This window comes from Parasteatoda tepidariorum, chromosome 8 (genome assembly GCF_982258835.1).
Source record: "Parasteatoda tepidariorum strain Cologne lab strain chromosome 8, Ptep-v5.0, whole genome shotgun sequence".
Lineage (NCBI taxonomy): Eukaryota > Metazoa > Arthropoda > Arachnida > Araneae > Theridiidae > Parasteatoda > Parasteatoda tepidariorum.
Window position 1 is genome coordinate 110,712,478 of NC_141762.1, and position 10,916 is coordinate 110,723,393.

At 29.4% G+C, this 10,916-nt stretch overlaps 1 protein-coding gene across 15 annotated transcripts in view; it reads right to left on the minus strand.

The window, feature by feature from the left end:
- The window catches only part of LOC147806685 (uncharacterized), a 60,477-nt gene extending 55,363 nt beyond the window's left edge, over window positions 1-5,114 (minus strand). For 9 of the 15 annotated variants that reach the window (XR_015428500.1, XR_015428499.1, XR_015428501.1 and 6 more), the window contains exons 1-3: window positions 4,939-5,089; window positions 3,863-3,962; window positions 174-471 (exon numbers count right to left, since the gene is read on the minus strand). The gene's annotated coding sequence lies outside the window, so the exon portion shown is untranslated. Of the gene's footprint in view, window positions 1-173; window positions 472-3,862; window positions 3,963-4,813 lie in introns of all 15 variants that reach the window. The other 6 variants (XM_087149328.1, XR_015428509.1, XR_015428505.1 and 3 more) reach the window with 6 other exon arrangements.
- Window positions 5,115-10,916: the final 5,802 nt, after the last annotated feature.

The window sequence follows — 10,916 nt, forward strand, 5'->3', positions numbered from 1 at the left end:
GTCAAACACCCTTTTGGGATTTATTGAAGATGCTCTAGTTAATCATTAAAATACTTATTATATTTTACTAATGGTATTATATTGGTCTTTTAGAAACAATTCCGTCAATTGTGGATCCCCACGATTCGCAAATTGTTTCTGAAATGGGAATAGAAAATATAAAAATTCATAACCTTTATGAAATTTGAAATCTCTGAATTTAATTCTTCTACGGCTTGCTTTAGAAGCGCTCTTGATAAAAATGGTTACAGAAGTATTCAAGATTCAAATTGTTCTGCAGGACTTCATTTGTTCTGCACTGTACGTCACAGTTTTAGGCACTTTCTGCTTCTGGGCCATTACATATCACTACAATACTTGTGCAAAAAGGATTTTAACTTTTACCTACAGTTGCATCCTTATTGCAGTTTTTAAGTTGTCTAAAAGTTTTGCACGGGATATTATTTCATCTTCTTCATGTGGAAACAATAACTGAAACATACCATAGTAAAATTTTTATTCTGTTAACTGAAGCATAGAAATAAATACTTAAAAAATTAACTATAATGTAAATTTTGTGAATAAAATAAAAACATTTGTTTCAAAACTTACTTCAAAAGATGTAATGTGATTCCAATAGAGATGTATCAAGCATTTTTAAAAATACTTTCTTAAACATGAATTTCAAGTGTAACTAAATCGATGGTATGGTTGGTAATGTTTCTGATACAAGTACCAGAAGTTATCTAATTTAAAATTTTATATAAAAAAAAAACATGCTTTTTTTAAAATTCTTTTTTTAATAAAACCTGCAATATGAGAAATACCAAATGAAATAGAGGTAAATGAAATGTACTTAATTCATGTAAACTAAGAAATATGAAAAAACAGTTAATGGAAGATAAACAAGATCAATTTCATTGCCTTGTTTATCTTCCATTATTGTAAAGTAAGGTATTTGTAAATAAACTTTTAAATGTTAAATTTTTGCATTGAAATTTCCTAAATAGGGTTGATGTTTGTTGTAAGTACATAACAGATTTTATTATAAACTGTTCAGCATGAAGACAGACTTTATACTTATAGTTTTCAATCAAATCACTAAAATCCAGACAAGTATTTTAACATTTACATACCCTGATGGAATGAGTAGTTCATGTTATGAAGAATAAAAATCATAAACTAAATTTAATATTCACTTTTACATAAACTAATAGCATATAAGGTTTGAGTGATGGGCATCATTCTCAAAAATTTTAGTCATGATTAAATTTATTCTGAATGATTATTCTATAGCAATTAAAAAATAATTCAATGTACTAGCAGTAAACTCCTTATTCTTTCTTACAAATAGATCTGTAAGCTACAAATCAAAGAAATTATCTTTGATATGCCTTAAGTACAAATATTACAACAGGTGTCATATTTAAAATAGTTGAAAAGTCGAACTGTCAAAAGTTAAATTCAAAATAATGGGTAATGCTTAACTAGTCAGAAAATTCTATTTCGTTGTTTGCCTATCCTGCTTGAACAATTCATCACAAAATGCTATAACACTGACAATGATCGTCTCAGTGCTTTGAATTATTATGCCAAATTTCATCATATTTGGCACACAGACTTAGCCCAAAGATATTCATTTATGTAAATATAATAACAAATTTAAAATAACTTTTATGTATGGAAAAATTAGTACTTACATCTCATTTACTCCTTTAATTACAAAACTAAGGAACTAGTAAAACTATGAGCCTTTATTACTTAGAATTTGAAGAAAAAAATTATAGAAAAAATCTATCAAAATAAGTGAGCAGGAAAATATTTAGAGGAAGGCTGTTAATTGTTTCAGAAGATATAGTTTAAAGCAAAATGTCGATATTTTAATTTCAAAGTGAGCTTTTGCAGCTATCTTAAATTTACAGAGTGGTGCAAAACTTATAACTTTGCTCTCTAGATGGGGAGGTGTTGTTCTAATTTGTACAGGTCAATAGAACTAAAAGTTTAAAACTTCATGCGATTTAATGAAGAAAAAAAACAAATTTAGACTAATAAATATTTAAGCATCTGACACTGCTGTCTGGGCAAGTGAGGTAATGTTTCATAAGTTTCATTTTCATTTAATTTTCAGTTTTATATAAAACATTGATTATTAACATTGTTATGAGTTTTTAATTAAATTTACAGCATTAAGTTTTAATTAAATATTTCTTTAAATTAAACTCTTTGGTGAGTTGTAATAAAAATACAGTGCAATGGACAATATTAAAAATTTAATTAGTTTTTTAAGATAAGTTTTTCTTCAATGTTTGTTTATAGAATTATGGAAGTCTAACGCTTTTTTAGGGATGCACTTTTTAGGGGGTGTCATGTGATCCATATATATTTATATCTCATGTTAGTATGTATTTATATTAGTATGTAGGATTTATGCAGTGTTTTCCTTAAACGATTTCAGAAGCCCTGTCTACCCTTTGATCTCTATAAATGCACCCTCTTTACCTGTTCTGTAAAAAAAGCCACCATCCCTTAAAAGCACTGCCTATTTATTCATATTCCATTTTAAAGAGAAATAAATGACAATTACACAATGGTAAAATTTGTATAAGTATCTCTTTTTCCGAATAGGGAATATTAATGACTTTTTTTATGCGATTTTCAAGTTATTTTTTAATTAAATACTTTATTTTTAAAAAATGCTCCACTAAATGCTTATTTTCTAATAATTTTCTGTTCGAGTTATAGAAAAAAGCTTTCAAGCTGTTTTTTAAGAAACAGTTTTTTTTTTGTTTTACAACTAAATATAGATCGGAGTTAGATTGCATAGTATTCATATGCAGAGAAATTTTTGTATGATAAATTTTCTAAAATAAATTACTTAAAATCTGAAAAATATTTTACATTTTAAAAATATATTTCTAAGATGAGAAACCAATAATATTGGAAATTATTAATCAAACTGTGAACTTCAGGATGATTAAACCATAGCCACTTTCAAATAAAAACTAAAATACAATGATTTTAATAATTTATGAAGGAATTTTTCTTCTTAGTTAAGAACTAATTAACTTCTGACCATGTAAGTAAAACTTAATTGTACCTTAAATATAAATAATTTTTTAACACCAAAAAAACATGATCATAGAATATTCAATAAAATTCAGAAATATCCAGGTATTTATGAATTTTAACTATTTACCTGGGTAAATATCCAGAGTATTATATAATATAATATCTAAATGTAATATAATATCTAAATGTAGGAAAATACAACTTATAAGTAACTAATTTTGAATAGAAATTTTACAGTACACAGATCAAGCCTGAAATTACTTAATTATTTAAGCCAGTTGATAAATATTCATTTTATGCATATTAAATATTTATATTACAATACAAATTTGATAACATTAGTTTATGCAATAAACAATTAAAAAATAAAACAATAACAATAAAATTTAGCCTAACAAATGGTGAAATACAAATTTTACAGCATCGTATCTGCTGTAGCATATTTAACAGACATGGGATAATAATATTCTACTAAATTAAGCTAGTTGATAAATATGCATTTTACAGTGCTGACACCACATGTTAAAAATTCATATTGTAGGCACATGATCAATTGACATGATTTATCAATTGATAAACTTAAAGTTTGGTTTCAGTAGTTATTCGTCTACTAGTTAGTCATTCTACTAACTAGTAGACGAATAACTACTGAAACAACACAATTCTACGACGAACTAGTAGACGTCGTTGAATAACTACGACATCTACTAGTTCGTCGTAGTTAGTCATTCAAAATTTATACCATGTGGACATTGGTATAAATTTTGAAACACACAAGAAAGAGAATTATTGGGTTAGGTTATTTTTTAATTACCATTAGATCAGCTGATAGCTTCTTAGATTTTTAACTACCAATGTCCATCAATTCTTTTATGTTTGCAATCTTCAGCTTCTAAAAATATTTCAAGGATGTTCTAGATAAGAGAGCAAAATTTTTTTTAATTAAGTGAAGGAATAAGCATAGTTATCAACATGAAAAGAAAAACAATATGATGATTTTACAAAAATGTAAATTTCACAACAACTCTCAAACCATATAGACATTTTTTCATGAGCTTCAAACTTTGATAATTAAGTTCACTTTAAAACCAATTTATGGAATGTACCAATTTAACTAGGGAATAATTTTTTTTAATTTAAACTAATTATCTCAAAGAAAAAAATTTTTAGTGATAAAATTAAAAACTTTGTATAATTTGGGTGTCTTAAAAGTCAAGCAAATATTTGTATGATGGGTGCCCTTTTTAGGGGCTCTATACAGTTTCTAATGCCCTGCCCTTTTAAAGGTCTAGAATGAGCACCACAGACTTTATATCTTAATACAAAAGTTACAAAACAATGATATAAAGATAATATTCCAATTGAAAACAGCAATTGGAATTCTGAGAAGTAATGTTTAAAAACATTGGAATATTTCAGATAAACAAAGCTAAGTATTACACAACATACACAAATTTATCAAGAAAATAAATAAACTGGTTTCTTGAATGTTAAGCACTGTTTTAAACTAGCAAATGAATTATTTCAGTTTTTTTTAACTCTTACTAATGAGTAAATTTCTTGTTTACTTCGTTACAGAACTATATAAGATATATTTACTACACCAAATATGTTTACGCCATTTACAATATCCTACACAATTCAATAATTTTTCTCCAAATAAAACTTCACAATAAAAGAGAGCTTTTATAATAAATTTTAAACTAAAACTAGCTCAATAATAACAAGTGAACTATCGACCCAAATAAAGCAAAAATTGAAATACTATTTTCTGCAGATAATTTCGGTTCTGGATGCAATATTTATATAAAAATTACTATAACAAAATACTAGAACATGCAACCTATCACTAGTCAACATGCAGAGCAAGTATTAAAAAAGGTTGTGCACCCCGAAATTTGTAGTTTCAAAGAACTTTTTTTATTTTAGTCGAATTTTTTTAATTTAAAAATTCTCTTTTCGTAATAATATCAACAATTCAAATGCATGGAGTTTAGAGTATCTAAGATCCATGTTCAAATGCTAATAAATAAAAAAAATTGTTTACACTAAGCCAGTTTCGAAGGATTGTGTGAAAATATTTTTACGCTTATAGCTTACTAGTTTTCTATCCATTATTAGTTTTTTCTTGGTTGTTGTTGTTGTAGTTCATTTATGTCGCACTAGAGCTGCACAATGGGCTATTGGCGACGGTCTGGGAAACATCCATGAGGATGATCCGAAGACATGCCATCACCATTTTGATCCTCTGCAGAGGGGATTGCACCCCGGCGTCGGTAGCCCGACGACCTGCATGCTAAGTCGAGCACTTTACGGTAGCACAGTTTAACGAGGACCCATACCGCACACCCTCGGTCCCTACGCAGACTGATCCAAGTGGGTCACCCACCCGCACACTGACAGCAGCCAGTGATGCTTGACTTCGGTGATCTGCTGGGAACCGTGTCTTAATGATCAGTCCACTGCGGGACAGTTTTTTCTTGGAATTCAAATTTTATAAAACGTAAGATAGCATTGCGGGGCAGACAATTTGGTAAACATCTTTAAAAAAAGAGCAGAAATTAAAATAAATAATGTAATTCTAAGAGTAGAGTTAGTACGAATTAGAATAAAGCACGAATTAGAGGAGCAGAAATTAGAATGTTGTTGTTGTTGTTAATTTACGTCGCACGTAGAGCTGCACAATGGGCTATTGGCTACAGTCTGGGAAACATCCCGGAGGATGATCCGAATACATGCCATCATAAATTTTGATCCTCTGCGGAGGGGATGGCACCCCCGCTTCAGTAACCCGACGACCTGCGCGCGAAGCAGAAATTAGAATAAATAATATAATTCTAAGAGTAGAGTTAGCGCTTGCACTGTCCTTCTCAGTATTTTATTTTATTACCATCGTTGAACAGCCGATCCAATTTTAGGGCTTACGACTACTAATGTTCAACTCTGTAGCCTTGTAATTTTGAACCCAATCAAGAAGATAAGGGAATTCCTAGATCAAGTATTGGGGAGAATTTTACCTTCGTGGAGGATTTTTTGCAGTATATAGCCTACATTTGCATTACATGGAGAGGAAAACCTTCCACAGTTAGCTTGATGGCATATGTTTTGTCTAACCCGTGACCCGTCTACCACGGAGGATATTTTTCATTTGAACTGTGGTCGGTGTGAGTTGGGGGCTTAGTTCGAATTGAGCAGCTATCATTGGGATCGAACTCAGGTCACCTCATTTAGAGGCAAGTGCTCTATATTCCCTCAGCCACACTTCTCTGTGTACACACTACTCTGTACACAATTCTATAGCAGTCGTTGAACAGTCGACCCAATTTTACTGTTTTTTCGTTGATTAAATAATAAACATTAACAGATATTTGCCTTTTAAAACATTTCATTCTATAATAAGATACTTATTCTGCAATTGTAATTATCTAAAACTAATTGCTAATTGATATAAAGCTTTAGTGTGTTCCATTGATATGTTGAATGCTCGTTTCGGCTGGATGCCCGGGAAATTTGCTCTTTCACATCCTAGCCACTATACACGATCAAGAGCAGAGCTGATATTTTAAACTCGTATGACATTTATTCTCTCTGATATTTAATAGACCCTTTAATAAATCCTTAAAAATATAAGCCAAAATTTACACAAATAGTGACAATTTTTTTTCTTGCACTAAAATTTAACAAATGCACTTGAAATAATTTTAAAAAAAGCAAAAATAGTGAAGAAATATTTTCAATATAAACATTAATTAAATAATATCAGCTTACAAAATGTTCCTTTTATTTTTACAAACAGCATTTATACAACGGCCCCCATCTGCTCCAGGGACTGCTGGATAGGGTTCAAAACGACAAGGCCACGGAGTTGAATATTAGTAGTCGTAAACTCGAAATTGAGTCGGCTGTGCGATGACTGTTATAAAATAAACTAATAAATTTGACCGGGATGCATGTAAACTCTCTTTACACACATAATATCCCTAAGAGATTTTGAGAGCGCTGATTGGCTTTCTCGGCATTGTCTTCTGTTAAGTCTTTTTGTAGCTCCTCCTCAATAACATTTTTCCGTAGTTTGTTCCCAAAATGTAAATCAATCATAAATTAGTTCCAGTATATTTCTCATACTAATTTTATAACAAATGTTAAAGTTTTTTTCAAAAAATTAAACAGCGTTATTAATTGTATTTTAATAATAATAACACATTTATTTAAATCTAATTTGCTTTAAATTTTATGCTAATATTTTTTAACATTAATGTTATGAATTTTAGTTAAATGCAAGGTAAACAATCATGTTTTGGTAAAACATCAAATTAATATAATAAAAATTAATAATAATATTAGTATAATTATAATAATAATTATCATAAATTAAAGTTTTATTAGTTAGCTTTAATGTAATATATATATAATAATTGATTAATATTCAAATTGAGTAGCATTGTGAATATCCTTATGCACTTAGAAATTAAAAACTCTTACTTAAATTTATTAAGTATGATTGCATGAACCACTCAGTTAAGTTTGAATTTTTTATATGAGATTTTAAAATGTATATAAAAGCTTTTAAAATCATGTTTGATTTGTCATGTTTGAAGTTAGGTGAAAAGTAAATATCTACAATGGTGGCAGGGAATTTAGGAAATTCTAAATCTAAATTTTGAGTCCTAGAACGTAAACATCTGATCATTAGATCAAAAGTTAGTTTTAGATTTTTCGTTTATTGGTCACTGTACATTAAAACGTGATTTTTTTTTCTTTTGAAATTTTGATTTCAATGCCCTTACTTCAACCTCCTTCGAGTTATGCTTACTTTATAAATGTAATCTCAACTTTATTTTTCTTTTCACTTTTAAACTGTCAAAGACTTTTTTTCCATTTGTAAATTATGAAAAAAGTTATTAATCTGATTGCGAAAACAGTTAATTTATTAAAATTGAACATTTTCAATTAATTCCTTTTAATAGTCATTTATATTATTAATAATAATTATTTGCACAAAATCATAATAAAGGAAAGTTTGATTAGAAATTTAAAAGTTCTTGCTGCAACAATTAGGGAATTTCTATTGACAAATTCAAGTAATTTTTTTTCCGGAGCAAAATGCATTTTTTTTATGAAATTATTTTTATAAAACTGTGTATAATGAACATTTCAACTAAAATAATTAATACAAAATAGCTGCTAAAAATTCTTTTAAACATTTATAAATATTATACATTTATAAATTTCAGCTTTTCGCATTATTGTTAAATAATCTCTACGTCGAAAAAATATTTAAGGAATTCCATAATAACTGAAAATTAAATAAAATTTAAAAAAATTGTAAATGGTTATCGAGCAGAACCATTAAGTTTAATTAATGAATATAGAATTAGTAACAAAGTCTATGCTGATCAATAAATTTTTTTTAATCTTTTAAGTAAACAAACTTTATTGTAATAATCATTTCATTATTAAGGATTAGAGGTTATTATGAAATTATTAATATTAATTAGTGGATGACTAGGTAAAGAAGTTCACTACTCGAAATACATTTAATGAAAGTTATAAAATACAGAAGGGGCTATGGTGGTAATAATATATAATTTTTTTTATCTTAGTTTTATTACGACCTTCTAAAAAACGCTAATAAACACAATTATGTTAACAAATGCAAACGATTATGTCGGAGCTATAACAAAAAAATACGCTTTATATTTCATTTAATGCAGAAGAATCTAATTAAGATCAGCTTATTTGAAACTCTGAAATGTCACACCCACATGCAACTTGGTGAATGATAGATACGTGATACCAAAAACAAAGCAAAAACATAAGCACACAGCTGTTTGGCGATTTGCGAGACGCTCCTTTAACACCGATAGAAATTTTCGCCAACCCTTTTACAATCTACGGTATGTTTTGTCAATACGCCTCCCGGTTTGCTAAACAGAAGACTTAAGGGGCCATTGCGGCCCCCCTAATTGGGTTATAAAATTTTGCTTTGGTTGAGTGGTCCGGCACATAGAGGCCTATATTCGGTTCGAGTTTGAAAATTATAATTTTATATTACAGGGAAGTAGGTTGGCTTGAAATTTGATCCTTTTTACCGCCATTTTATTTTATTTTATTTTTTATTCCATTATGCGTTCTTTCACAAAGAGACACCCTTGATTTTATACTAAAAACAACATATTTCACTTGTTAAACTATCATGAAAGTATTGTAAAAGGAGTTTAAAAAAATAATATAATAAAAATAAACTAATTTTCCGGGATTTTACCAGTTTTAAAGCATTATTTGAAATTTCCCAAATAAAAATTTTTTTTCCTTATAGGATCCTTTAATGTATCGAAAAACACATTAAATGAATAATATAATGTAAAATAAACAAAATAAGAAACAAATAAGAAAAATTTAAAATTGACCACAGCTGGGGTTTGAACCAACGCCCCCTAGCTCCATGCGTAAATCACTAGCACATGGTCTTAGCCGTTGGACCACGCTTATACGAGGATCGCGCTACAACAGCTTCAAGTACTCTCTCCCGGTTTGCTAAACGGAAGACTTAAGGGGCCATTGCGGCCCCCCTAATTGGGTTATAAAATTTTGCTTTGGTTTAGTGGTCCGGCACATAGAGGCCTATATTCAGTCCGAGTTTGAAAATTATAACTTAATTTTAAAGGGAAGTAGGTTATCTTGAAATTCGATCCTTGCTTTCTTTCACAAAGAGACACCCTTGATTTTATACTTAGAGCAACATATTTCACTTGTTAAACTATCATGACAGTATTGTGAAAGGAGTTTAAAAAAGTAATATAATAATAATAAACTAATTTTCCGGGATTTTTCCAGTTTTTAAGCATTATTTGAAATTTCCCGAATAAAATTTTTTTTCCTTATAGGATCCTTTAATGTATCGAAAAACACATTAAATAAAAAATATAATGTAAAATAAACAAAATAAGAAAAAAAAATTAAAAATTGACCGCAGCTGGGGTTTGAACCTACGCCCCCTCGCTCCATGCGTAAATCACTAGCACATGGTCTTAGCCGTTAGACCAAGCTTATACGAGGATCGCGCTACAACATAGCTTCAAGTACTCTCTCCCGGTTTGCTAAACTGAAGACTTAAGGGGCCATTGCGGCCCCCTAATTGGGTAATAAAATTTTGCTTTGGTAGAATGGTACGTCACATAGAGGCCTATATTCGGTCCGAGTTTGAAAATTATAACTTAATATTAATGGGAAGTAGGTTGGCTTGAAATTTGATCCATTTTCCCGCCATTTTATTTTATTTTATTTTTTATTCCGTTACACTTTCTTTCACAAAGAGACACCCTTGATTTCATACTTAGAACAACATATTTCACCTGTTAAACTATCATGAAAGTATTGTGAAAGGAGTTTAAAAAAGTAATATAATAATAATAAACTAATTTTCCGGGATTTTACCAGTTTTTAAGCATTATTTGAAATTTCCCGAATAAAAATTTTTTTTCCTTATAGGGTCCTTTAATGTATCGAAAAACACATTAAATAAAAAATATAATATAAAATAAACAAAATAAGAAAAAAATAAAAAAAATTAAAAGTTGACCACAGCTGGGGTTTGAACCGTCGCCCCCTCGCTCCATGCGTAAATCACTAGCTCATGGTCTTAGCCGCTGGACCACGCTTATACGAGAATCGCGCTACAACATAGCTTCAAGTTCCCTCTTCCGGTTTGCTAAACAGAAGACTTAAGGGGACATTGCGGCCCCCCTAGTTGGGTTATAAAATTTTGCTTTGGTAGACGGGTCCGGCACATAGAGGCCTATATTCGGTCCGAGTTTGAAAATTATAACTTAATATTAATGGGAAGTAAGTTGTCTTGAAATTTGATC